The 13,628-nt window shown below is 47.6% G+C and overlaps 1 long non-coding RNA gene across 1 annotated transcript; it reads right to left on the minus strand.

The window, feature by feature from the left end:
• Positions 1-9,992: 9,992 nt before the first annotated feature.
• Positions 9,993-12,769, minus strand: LOC115557549 (uncharacterized). Its single transcript, XR_003979201.1, has 2 exons — positions 11,598-12,769; positions 9,993-11,493 (listed from the first exon to the last, which is right to left on the minus strand). It is a non-coding gene; the product is annotated as an uncharacterized LOC115557549 (long non-coding RNA).
• Positions 12,770-13,628: the final 859 nt, after the last annotated feature.

Genomic DNA, 13,628 nt, shown 5'->3' on the forward strand with positions numbered 1-13,628 from the left:
CATAATTCGTTCTTGTGTTTTCTTCTTCTCCTTCTTCAAAATTCTTCATTCGCTTCTGTCACGGCCTTTTAAAAATGGCGCTATTATGCTGTAAAACCGGAAATGTGAGACTCCTGAAAGGATGTGGTTAGCTGGCCAATCACAGTCTTTGCGAGCTGCGTAGGGTGTGTTTCAGTCGCATAGTCAGGAATTTTGGCCGACGCACTTAAGCACGTAAGGGGGGATATTTTACCGCGCAAGGGGGGGTTATGTATCTTACGTGCTTACGCGTTACGTCTAAAACAGAGCATATATCGGCCTCAGTCACACGTATACCGACCGGCCCCTTGAGTCACTGAAAATTTTTTTTGTGGCCCCTCATCATTTCTACTTGAGTACCCCTGCTCTATGGGGAGTGGCCCAAGACACGAACAGCTGATCCCCTTTCCGAAAAGCAGTTGACCGACTCACATATACATGTAGGGCCCGTACTGGGCATAATGTATTGAGTCTCTGCTCCTCCGCAGAGGAGAACGGAGGCGGGTGAAACGCAGACAGTTCCACCGTGAGACACCTATAGGTCGACTCAACCACCTTAGGCACAAAAGCCGGATTGGGCCGCAGGCAGACCTTGGAGATCCCCGGAGCAAACTGCAATCAGGAAGGACGGATAGACAATGCCTGTAAATCACTCACACGCTTAGCTGTGGTTAAAGCTAAGAGCAACACCACCTTCAGCGACACAAACTTCATCCCCACCGCCTCCAACGGCACAAAAGGGTGATGAGACAGGGCATCCAGCACCACCGATAAATCCCACAAACGGACCAGGGGCCTGGAAACTGGGAGCTTACGACGCGCCCCCTTCATGAAGCGACAAACCAAGGGATGCTGCCCTGCAGGCTTATCCCCAAAGCCAACATGACAAGCTGAGATTGCCGCCAAGTACACTTTGATCGTGGAAAAGGCCTTACCCTTTTCCAATAATCCCTGTAGGAAACACAGTAGGTCTGCCACGGAACACTGATATGGAATGGCGTGCCTCGAGTCGCACCAGTCCTCAAAAACCCGCCACTTGCCACTGTAGAGCCGGCGAGTGGAAAGAGCCCTTGCATTCTGAATGGTGTCCACGACCTGTGCAGGCAGGCCTGCCGCATTCAAGTTCCACCTCTCAAGGGCCAAGGCCAGAGCGCTACGCGGTCTGGGTGCGGATGGTAAATCTCCCCGCCCGCTTGGGAGAGGAGATCCCTGCGCAGGGGAAGGGGCCATGGGTCGCCCGCCAGGAGTTGCACTATTTCCGCCACCCAATGTTTGGATGGCCACCGCGGCGCTATCAGGATTAGCGACAGACTCTGTTCTCTCACCCTTGCTAGGGTGGGGGAGATCAGGCTGAGAGGGGGGAAGGCATATAGCAGCACGATTGGCCACGGATGGTCCAGCGCATCTACCCCTAGGGGAGCCCTTACGTCTGACAGGGAGAAAAACAACGGGCACTGAATGTTTTCCAGCGAGGCGAAGAGATCTAAGGCTGCCAAGCAGTATCTCCGCCATATTTGTCCATTCCCCGTACAGGGGGTTTTCTCTGGACATAAGATCTGCTCCTCTGTTCAGGACACCCGGTACATGTGTCGCCCGAAGGGACAGGAGTCCCTGCTCCACAAGATAATTTCTCGAGCTAACTCGTGTAGTTTCAGTGAGCGAGTGCCGCCCTGCCGGTTGACCTATGCCACTACAGTGGAATTGTCTGTCTTTACCAAGACATGGCGGCCCTGGATAAATTGTAGGAAGTGTTGTAGAGCAAGGAACACTGCCCAAAGTTCTAGGAGGTTTATGTGAGCCAGAGCTAGATTTCGACTCCAGGTGCCGTTCACTGCTCTGCGCATCATTATCGCACCCCACCCTGACAAGGACGCGTCCGTTGTCATGGTTACCCTGGACGACACCGCCCCCAGTGGGACGCCCGCTGTCAGAACCGTGCGCACTGTGCACCGACCACGGGCGGAGAGCGGTAACACACGCTGGTGTTACTTTCACCTTGCGATTCAGGTGGCGACGGGAGCACAGACGTTGTGCTGCGACCCAGCGCTGAAAATCTCTCATCATCAGAACACCCAAATGCACTACTGATATCACCGAAGCCATAAGGCCAAGTAGGCGTAGGCATAACCTGAACGATACGGTCTCTCCCCGCCAGAAGAGGGAGAGACACTGCGTGAGAGACGTTAGTCTCCTCTCTGATAGTGTGGCTCTCCACACGGCTCTTTTCCCAATTTATGCTGAATCCCAAAGTCCTCAGATGATTTACCACCGTAGTAGAACCTCTGAGTGCCTGTTCGCGTGAACTGGAACATATCAGATAATCGTCCAGATAAGAGAATATTCTGAATATATGCCGCTGTTTCTTAGCGGTGACAGTGCTGCCTCCACACACCTGCTGAACACTCTCGGGGCCAACGATAGCCCGAACGGGATCACTTGGTATTCGTACGCCCTGTTCTGAAAAGTGAACCGGAGAAATTTCCGATGCGCGGGATAGATGGCAATGTGAAAATATGCGTCTGACAGATCGATCGTTACAAACCAATCCGCTGGACGGATTGAACGACAGAGCACTTTGTGTGTTAACATCCTGAACGTTTATTTGCGCAGGTGTCTGTTTAACACACGGATATCTAAAATGTGGCGAAGGGACGAGCTCCCTCTCTTTGGAATGAGAAAATAACGGGAGTGAAAACCCTGTTGGGCTTGCTTGTTCGGGACAGCCCTGATCGCTTGTTTTCGCAGCAGGGACGATATTTCGTCCTCTAGGATTCATGCCGAATCCCCACTGGCCATAGAAACCAACACGCCGTTGAATCTGGGTGGTTTCATAGCAAACTGTAACCCTGGGAAACCGTACAGGATCCAAGGGTGAACTGCGCATGCGCGCCACTGTTCCACTCGCGTAGCGAGCGGGCACATGTGATCGCGCCCCAACGACGTCACCCTCGGGACGCAAGGGGAGGGGTCTGCCCTCATCGGAGAAGCGTGAGCTCCCCCTATGGGAATGTAGGGAGCAAGATATTGTTTTATTTTCTTTTGTTTTGTGCATTTCACCCTCGGCTCTGGGCCTGGTTGCGAAAATGCAGGGTTTATTGTGTTCAAGTTTAAAACGAGTGAAAATAACTTGTGACACTGGGAAAATGCTTGGTGGCACTGTGTCAACCTTTGCCCCTGTCTCAGTTTGCCCTGAACGTGAGGCGAGAGAGACTGAGAAAGGACCCCTGGAGAACTTGAACATATCCAGGTACCTGAACCATGGAACTTGGGGCTTTGCTCCACCCACCCAAGCTTTCTTTTCTTCATGGGAGGGGGAGAGAGAGATTCGGGATTGTTAGGTCGCACGCTTCTTCTTCCCATCCCCGGGGTGGGGAGAGCGGTTCCTGGCTGCCGCAGCAGCGAAGGAGTGTTTGCCCGATGGCCTTGGGTTCTCTGACCTAGGCTGTTGGTCGGCCTGTGGGCCAACTGCCTGGGCTGGTCTGTAGGCTTTCTGAGGCCTGTTTTCCCCTTGCTGCCACTGCGGCGGCCGCAAAGCCTGACCTCGCTGGCTGGGGTGGGCGGGGAGCCTCTTTTCGGGGAAGGCAGAGATCGAAGGCCTCTCCTTCCTGTTTCCTGAGAGTGCTGGTCTCTCTCATCTTCTCCAGCGCTGGACCAAACAGACCCTTGGTTGGGTCATATGCAGCATCCATGACCTCTGCTTTCTGCACGTCACTCAGTCCGGAGAGACAGAGCGACAACACTCTCTCACCCGAGACTGCGAGTCCCATGACTCGACCACAGCCCTGAACTGCGCCCCGTGAGGAGCGCAGGACCAGGTCATTGACAATGCAAATTCATCCCAGAGGGCAGGGTTGGGTGACCCAGAGTCTAGCTGGCGACCCATTTCCTCTAGGATTTCAACCTGAAATGCAGACAGCAGTGTCATGGCATTGAGTGAGCATACCGACTGCGCTGCATATTTATACATCCTCTCGTAAGTGGAAGCGGTGAGGCGGTCCATCTTACCAGGCAGGGAGATGCATGAAGAAGCGGAGAGAGAGCGACGGTTTGGGTGGAGGTGGTAAGCCACTGAAGGCTCCACAGCTGGGGGTTCGGCCAGCCCCAGCTCACCCATCCTGTGGATCTCCAGCTTTGAGCAGCCCTTGGTTGGAAGCTTGCTCTTAAATGGGCTGGACCAGTAGCGGCTCATTTCCTTCATGCAGATGAGAACTGCTGGTAAGAGCTGCTTAGAAGGCGGCTGGGCTGGTGGGAGCCTCTTGCCATCGTACAGGTCTCTCTCTGCCTCTTCAGCATCCGGGGTTGCAGGCCATTGAATGCCTAGTTTTGCAGCGGCCCGTTTGCACACCTCGTACAGGTTACCGTCTACCGGTTGCACAGCGACAGAGGCGCTAGGGGGTCTGGACAGTTGTACCGGAAAAGTGGAGTCGTCCTCCTCATCCTCAATTCCGTCCATGTCGAGGAGGTCAAAGTTGGCGTCGCCGTCGCCCTCTGCGTCCTCAGCGCCCGGTTCCGCCTCGAGGATTAAATCATCGAATAGCGGGGGCACGAGCGGGGAGGCCGCCTTCATCATGTCCGCCCAGCTCGTTGTCGCGTGGGACTGATGGGTGCTCGTTGAGGCTATAGTGGGGGCACCCGCCAGGCAGGGATCCTGGTTGGTAGCCATCCTTAGCCTCCTTTCCAGAATTTTCTCTGGCATCGATGCACAGTGAGTGCATGAATGCGGATCCGCTAGCGAAGTTTGAGCGTGTTTAATGCCCATACACGCTATGCACATGGGGTGGGAGACCCGGCCTGATATGGAGGCACCACATGACGCGGGGCACAGGCAGGATACAGCCTCCTTAGCCTTCGGCTCCGACCCTTTGGCGGGGGTGCGGGGGAAGGCATATCGCAGAGTTCACTCGCCGTGATGCGTTCTTTATACTCTGGGTGTTTTGGCTCAGCCAACGAGCTAATGTCTGTGTACTGTGCCGCGGTAAGCTCGCTTTGACGCGTTAGCCGATAAGCTACACCGTAAACCAGCGACACCTGTAAACAAATACAGGGTAACCGGAGAAGCAGCTCGCCTTTATGCGGACACTGCCCGGCGGGTGTAGTAACAGATAGCTTCTTACGAAGTTATACTCAGCCGAACCAGGTTAAAAGCCTACGACTGCATTTGACGACGGAATCCTTGACGGCCCGTCTGTGAACAGTTTAAAGCTAACCTAGATGAGCTGAGGGAGCTTGAGTAGCTTTCTCACGGGAAAAAAGCGAGAATGATTTGAGGAGGGCGGGTTGAGTGTATAAGTGCAGGGGGCGGGACCCTGTGACACGGTCCGACCTGTCTGTCAAGGACAGACGTGGTGCAATTGGAGCTTCCAGTAGTAGGTCACGCCTAGGCGATTCCCATAGTGAAACACCGAGCGAAGTTAGAAAAATAACCCAAAGGCAAACTAGGCACGTGCCTAGGGCCTGATTGGCGGGGGGGGGGGGGCCAGACAGAAAGACAAAATAAATAAATAAATACATTTAAAATTGAAATAGCCTATACAAATGTCCTATCTACTATTTATTTCAGTGATAATATATCAATATATATTAATTAACTAAAAATAGTGACGTTGTTTATCTTAATGTTACGTCACATTAACACCAATCAGTTAAGTCCGAGGGGACGTCAGCGGGTCAAGACTAAGCGGAACAATAAAGCTAGCAGGCAGGTCGTTTTTTGAGTAGGCTAACATTCAAGATGCTTTCGGGTGCATTACGTTTTTTTCAAAACGTAAAAAGAAAAAAAATGAAGAGGAACAAAAGAAGAGACAGCGGGGGGGTTTACAGAAGTTTCTGCGGGGCAGCCGTCCGACAGCTTTGAACCTGCTCGTGTCAGCAGAGCCAGAGGCCGAGCCAGGACCGGAGCCAGGACCGGAGACGCGGCCCGAAGACGCGGCGGAAGACGCCGTCACAGAATGACAAAATGATGGAAGAACAGCAGCCAGACAGAAAAAGTGAGACCAATATCATTTTGACGGAGCCTCTAAAACCAGAAAGGGTATTGACAAGCTATCCATCTGATCCTGCAAAGTGTGACCAAATTGACAACAGGATGCGAGTACTTTGCACGAAACCATCCCTGTCAAAATATTGGAGATTTCTCTGCATCAAAGAGGAAATATGGGTCATTAACCGAAGCTTAACTAAGGAACATTTCTTTAGAAAAAGCTAAATGGAGGAACCCTGTCAAGAAAATGGTTAGTTTGCTCACCGTCTACTGGCACTGTATTCTGTTACTGCTGCAAGTTGTTCAGTATAAGAGACAATACATTTGTCACTGGATTTAATGACTGGAAAAACTGTGCTAATCGCTTCCATGAACATGAGAATTGTATGGATCATCGCACTGCTGTGCTAAGTCTTATCATCACTTGGAAATAAAAATGCACTCATAGATTCAAACATAGTACAGCAACAGGAGTCTGAGAGGGTATATAGGCTCAACATTTTGAAACGTATAGTGGCAACTGGCAACTATTTGGGATGCTTGGAGTTAATTAGTCGCTTTGATCCACTACTGTCAGAACATCTAGCCAGATACGGAAACAAGGGCAGGGGAAATACCAGTTACCTGTCCTCTAAAGTTTGTGATTTTTGAAGTTCATACCACAAAAAAAAAAAGAGAGGTGCTGGAAAGGAGGGTTCGGCCGATCGTCGAACCTCAGATTGAAGAGGAACATTGCGGTTTTCGCCCCGGACGTGGAACTACGGAACAGCTCTTCACTCTCGCAAGGATCCTGGAGGGGGCCTGGGAGTATGCCCTTCTGGTCTACATGTGTTTTGTGGATCTGGAGAAGGCGTATGACCGGGTCCCCCGGGAGAAACTGTGGGAGGTGCTGCGGGAGTATGGGGTAAGGGGGTCTATCCTCAGGGCCATCCAATCTTTGTACTCCCAAAGCGAGAGCTGTGTTCGTGTTCTCGGCAGCCAGTCAGTTTCGTTCTCAGTGGGTGCTGGTCTCCACCAGGGCTGCGCCTTGTCACCAATCCTGTTTGTGATATACATGGACAGGATATCGAGGCGTAGTCGTGGTGGGGAGGGGTTGCAGTTCGGTGGTCTGAGGATCTCGCCACTGCTTTTTGCAGATGATGTGGTCCTCATTGGATCATCGGCCTGTGACCTTCAGCACTCACTGGATCGGCTGGCGGCCGAGTGTGAAGCGGCTGGGATGAGGATCAGCACCGCTAAATCTGAGGCCATGACTCTTAGCAGGAAACCGGTGGATTGCTTACTCCGGGTAGGAAATGAGTCCTTAGCCCAAGTGAAGGAGTTCAAGTACCTCGGGGTCTTGTTCGCGAGTGAGGGTACTATGGAGCGTGAGATTGGCCGGAGAATCGGAGCAGCGGGGGCGGTATTGCGTTCGCTTTACCGCACCATTGTAACGAAAAGAGAGCTGAGCCGCAAGGCAAAGCTCTCGATCTACCGGTCGATCATCGTTCCTATCCTCACCTATGGTCATGAGGGCTGGGTGATGACCGAAAGGACGAGATCGCGGGTACAAGCGGCCGAGATGAGTTTTCTCAGAAGGGTGGCTGGCGTCTCCCTTAGGGATAGGGTGAGAAGCTCAGCCATCCGTGAGGAACTCGGATTAGAGCCGCTGCTCCTTTACTTAGAAAGGAGTCAGCTGAGGTGGTTCGGGCATCTGGTAAGGATGCCCACTGGGCGCCTTCCTTGGGAGGTGTTTCAGGCACGTCCAGTGGGGAGGAGACCTCGGGGAAGACCCAGGACTAGGTGGAGAGATTATATCTCAACACTGGCCTGGGAACGCCTCGGGATCCCCCCGTCAGAGCTGGTCAATGTGGCCCGGGAAAGGGAAGTCTGGGGCCCCCTGCTTGAGCTGCTCCCCCCGCGACCCGACCCCGGATAAGCGGATGAGGATGAGGACCACAAAATGGTCATACTGCAGAGCACATGGAGGAAACACTCAAATCTGAGTTAAAAGAACTGGACATTGATTTGATGGACTGTCGTGGGCAGAGCTACGACAATGCAAGTAATATGCCAGGGAAATATTCTGGACTGCAGGGAAGAATAAAAAATATAAATCCTAATACCATGTTCTGCACGTTCTCATAATTTAGTTGGTGCATGTGCAGCAGAATGTTGCCTAGAAGCAGTTTATTTTTTTGGCTTCATCCAAAATCTTTACAACTTTTTCTCAGCTTCAACTTCGCAGTAGGAGATTTTAACAGCCCACCTCACAAAATGTGGACGAGGTCTGACACTGAAGAGCCTTTCCGGCACAAGGTGGTCTGCGAGAGCTGATGCAACAAAAGCTCTGAGACTTGGCTACAAAGCTATTCAGGATGCTTTGAATGAAATCAAAGTTAACCATGGAACCCCCAGAGCTGCTCAAAATGAGGCGAGTCAATTAATAACAGTGATGGACACCCTTGAAACTGCAGTTATGAAGTTACTGTGGGATGACCTGCTGAGAAGAATCAATTTAACCAGCAAAGCATTGCAGCCAGTACAAATTGATGTATGAACTGTTCCTATTCTGTACAGTTCACTCATAGAGTTCATAGGACAGGCCAGAAAGGATTTCAATGTCTATGAAGCAGAGGCCAAAACTCTCACAGCAACTGAGGGATAAAAAGCAGATAGCCAAAGAAGACGAGTAAAGAAAGTTATGTTCGGTGAGTCTGCAGGTCCAGAGGTGCAGCGCTCAGGCTGTGAAGCATTCCTGATTGACACACATTATGTCATCGGTGACTGCTTGTCACAAGAATTGAAACGACGCATACAAAAATGTGGAGGAAAAATTTGCTAAAATCAAATCAATGGACATTGAACAAATCCGTGCAGCCACAGAAAAACTGAAGAAAATATACCCTCAGGATCTTGAGGAGGACTTTACAGCAGAATTTTGCCAGTTCATCTCAATGGTGAAAGATGAAGAATCAGTCATGGCCTTGTACAAGAAGCTCCTAGAGCTAGGCTTGAGGGATGCTTTCCCTAATGGGGACATTTGCCTTTGCATGTATCTGACATTACCGATGGCAAACTGTTCAGGAGAAAGATAATTTTCTACGTTTAAACGAGTGAAAACATACCGGAGAGCAACAGTAACAGAAAAACAATGGAATGCCTTTGCCCTGTTGGCAATTGAGAATGGATTTACAACCTCCCTGGATTTTGAAGACATTAAAGAGGACTTTGCCTCATCAATACTCAGGAGAAAGCATCTGTAAATGTAAGCTTTCCATTTAAAAATCTAAATCTTAATAAGTAAAGTGAATGCATATAAATTAAATGTAAAATATAGGGCTATACTTTCTACTATAATGAAATGAAATATGAGGGCCATCCAAGTATATTCAAGTCTCAAACAGCTGTCTTTCAGCTTATATATACATTTTATTATTTCTCCACAAGATCGTGATGATGCTGTCAAGGTGTGTTTCTACTGCAATGGAGGCCTGTGGTGCTGGAAGGCTGAAGATTATCCATGAGTGGAGCATGCTAAATGGTTTCCTCAGTAAGTGCAGCTGGTTTTATTTATTATTATTTATTGTTGGACAGTTTCTAAATGGTCTTGATAAATGTGAAAGGTCCATGTTTGTCTTCTTGTTCCTATAAAGCACACCGTCCAGAGACACATCTAGACCAGTGGCGAAAACTGCTGAACAGTCCAAACCAGGAGCTGAGCTGCTGAGTGTTGAATACCAGAAAATTGAAGATAGTTGATTCTTGTCCATGAAAATAAACATCTTTACCACTACAGGACACTTTCTCTGACTGCAAATTTTATTGGTCTTTCTATATTTGACTACTTATTTAACTATTCAATTTAATCAACACATTTAATTAAGATTTTCTGCAAAATGCAATTGCTTACAACATTTATCTTTTTTGCTCTGTTTACATAGCAATGCTGACACAGTGACACCTATTGTTGATGTACTGGGACTACTGCCTTAACAATGACACTGGCAATGGATAAGATAAGGATAATTTAATAGCATTTAATAGAGCAATGTAATAAAGAAAAAAAAATAGTCTGATAGTATACAACACATGACTTATTTTGGCGTACAAATAACCAACTTGTAACCAAAGACTACGCTATGTAAAATGTGAATTAACTTTTATTATTAACTTTGGTAAGTGTCAGGGTTAGAGATAGGGTTAGTTAGGTTATCGATGGAGGCGGGCCCAAAAAATACAGTCTGCCTAGTGTAGTCCATTAATCCGGCTCTGATGGTAACCCAATCACAACAGCGACATTAAACAAAATATAACTCCCACAACCAGTGATGCCAGTAACGCGTTACTGGCCTCGGACCACTTTTTTGACCACTTAGTAACGAGTAATCTAACACGTTACTATTTTCAAACCAGTAATCAGATTGAAGTTACTCATCTAAGTCACTTTGCGTTACCATTTTTTATTCTTTTATTTTAACGGATCACCGATTGGCGTTGAGAGCGATGGAGCGGTGTGTGTGTGTGTCTGTCTATGTTTCTGTCTGTCTGTCTGCCTGTTTATGTGAGAGTGCGTGTGAAGCGTAGTCTCCAAAGATTTCAATCTATCCGAGGCAAGTGTTTACGTAACGCACGTGGAGATTCGTCCGGTGATTGCCCCGTAAAACACGCGGTGATATTTTGTCTACGTATTAAAAGTTGGCGGAAGCGGTTGAAAGCCGTGTTCAGTGTGTGCACCCAGGGCCGTAGCACCAAATTCTGGGCCCCTGTATACAAGAGGTACTGACTTTTTTAAGGTAACTGTGGCAACACTGCCCACAACACAACCTAGAGACGTTATAATATGTCACATTTTCTTCCTACACTTTATATCAAGCACTGGCTTTTGCAATTGGCCTGGTGCACAAGATGGCGTCTCTTAACTTCCGGGTTTTCCGTGGTGGGCACGACTGTTTCCGGTTGTGATGGAGAAGCAGGAAGAAGTGGACAGTTAGATAGTTAGTTAGATAGTTAGATAGCGAAAATGAGTGTTTTTAAGATTAAGGAGAAGTGGTTAATATATCAACGGCAAGAGAAGAAAACGTCTCTACATTGTTGTGTGCCTCGATGTGCTAATTCGTCGAGCTACAACTCAGAAATGAGATTGTTTTTCATCAGCTGTTTTACTTGAGCAACACCTCTGATGAGGACTATAGGCTTTGGCAGTCGAGACTTGTAAGTTAAATAAATAACATCCTATTTTTCTTTATATAAGAAGTCAAGCAACTATAACCAGGACTAGTTTGTTATTTCTTTGTTATTTTTTTATTTTCACAGAAACTTGCACCCGTAGATGAATTACTGCTGTTTCTGATACACCTGTCTGTGGGCCTGCCTCTCAGGGATCTTGCCAACCGTTTTGATATTCATCACACCACAGTCAGCAGAATCATTGCTACCTGGACACACTTTCTGTACCATCTACATGGTTCCATGCGCCTGTAACAAACCGGATCAGCAGGACTCTCCGCTGTGAGCTGAGGGGAGGCAAAGAACTATATCAACACAACAAACAACTAGATCAACACAAAAAACAGAGGCGTACACGGGACAAATGTACAACTTTCAAGAAACACCTTACCAAAGTGCTGTTTCCCATGCTTCTCCACAAAGGTTTCTTCTCCCCATCTTCATCCGTCTCCTATTTTGCTGAGGATGTGATGTCGAAGACAGTCTGAGGACCAAGGAAAGAAGGGAAGAAGGGAAGAGGCCAGACGTGGAGTGACCATCAAGGTGTGTCGTCCATAGTCCTAGATTTTTTTCCTCCATCGTCTTCCTTTTTTCCAGTTTCTACACGTCTCTGCCGGGCCTTTTCCAGCTCCAGCCTTCCCCTCATCGCCTCCTTCCTCTTCCTCATTCCCTCCTTCTCGTCGACCCCCTCTTCAGCACTTCCATGGGGGCCGTGCCACTGCTTATTCTTGCTTCGGTTCTGCACAGTTACGTGTAGAGTCTGTGAGGGTCGGGTGACGGCCTACGGAGACATCCATTCACAGAATGATGAGCAACGTAGTGAGTACCACCCGATGATGAGTTTAAAGAAGGGACTAATGGGTGTTGTTGTGGGAAATAAGAGAACTGCAATTCGGGGAGAAGCGGAACTGGAATTGAAATCAAACACAATTTGACATGACCTGATACATATAAAAATGAATTTGAATTATGAGTTATTATTTACCATATTGGAATTCTAGTATAGAATTAAAGTATAATGACTTGAAATTACATTGGTTGTACACTGTAATAAGCAGTTATCAAGACGCCCATAACAGAATTTAGACAGAAAATTGTTGAAGCAGAAAAGTTTTTAATAAAAGTTGATTCAATCATACAGCAGGAAAGCAATTTCTTATAAAAAATCACCCCTAATCATCATATAAAAATAGTGTCAAGAAAGTCCGGCCTGTACGAAATTATTGTTAATCACAAGGCTTAGGAATCTCTTGGCACCTCACGATTCGATTCCGATTATGAGGTCAACGATTTGATTCTAAAACGATTATCGATGCAACAATTTATTTTATGTACATTCCATGCGTGATTTTCAAAAATATATATTGAAAATCACAGTAGCAAATCTGTGTTTGCTACTCAGAGTTTGCTAATCACTTTCTACTCTTGTGATGATCATTAAAGACATCAACAGATGATTTAACTTATCTAATATTTTATTAGAGAAAAAGCTTTTGTCACACATATGACTTTCTATGAACAATGCAATAATCAATGCAGCTTGCATTACAACACAATACGGGAGTATGTAAAAAAAAAATAGGTTTCAGTTTTCTTTTCTTTCTAATCTTTCTTTTCTATGTCATTAAAGAAAAAGCAGGAATTAGTAGGAGTTCTTGTGTCTTGCTGTGAGTTTACGTGCATGCTATGCGTAGGCTGATTCGCAATTGTGTCAAGACAAATCAGATTGGCCAATACACACTGAAGATAAATTAAATCATTTAAAAATTACTAAAATTATCCGTCTCTGGCGAAAAGAATGTTGCAGTAGGCGAACAAATTATTATTATTAGTATAACATTTTTATTCTGATTATTAATTTATCTGCATCGAGACGGAATCGTTCTAGAGAGAATCGCGATGCATTGAAGAATTGATTATTTTTCCCATACCCTATTAATTACAATAACCAACCCCTATGAATAGTCATGGATACCAGACCACAAAGGACGACAGCAATGAGGCCCCGTCCACACGAAGCCGAAACGGGCGAAACCGTTACGGTTTCGATCTATCCGGTTTCGAAGTATCTCCGTAAAGACGAAGCCAAGCGAAACCGGATAGATCTGTAGAAACGATGTAGTAAACATTCCAGGCCCATAAGGGCCGCTGCTTCTGGTACACAAATCCAGAAGAAGAAGAGGCGAGCATGCGCATAAAGGCTGCCCCCCGAACCACTAGCAACACAAACAAACAGCTCTTCTACGATGGCGAACTAGATTCTCAATAAATAATGGCTTGGCAACCCAACAAGGGACATGATATGCTGCAGAACGATTACAAGCTTGTAGTCCGCCATCATCTTTTTTGTTGTGATTTCTGAGACTCTGCGGGCTTAAGAGCCATTGGCTAGGAGGTCGAGGGGTGGGGCGATGACGTCATG

This window comes from Gadus morhua, chromosome 13 (assembly GCF_902167405.1).
Source record: "Gadus morhua chromosome 13, gadMor3.0, whole genome shotgun sequence".
In the NCBI taxonomy this organism is placed as follows: domain Eukaryota; kingdom Metazoa; phylum Chordata; class Actinopteri; order Gadiformes; family Gadidae; genus Gadus; species Gadus morhua.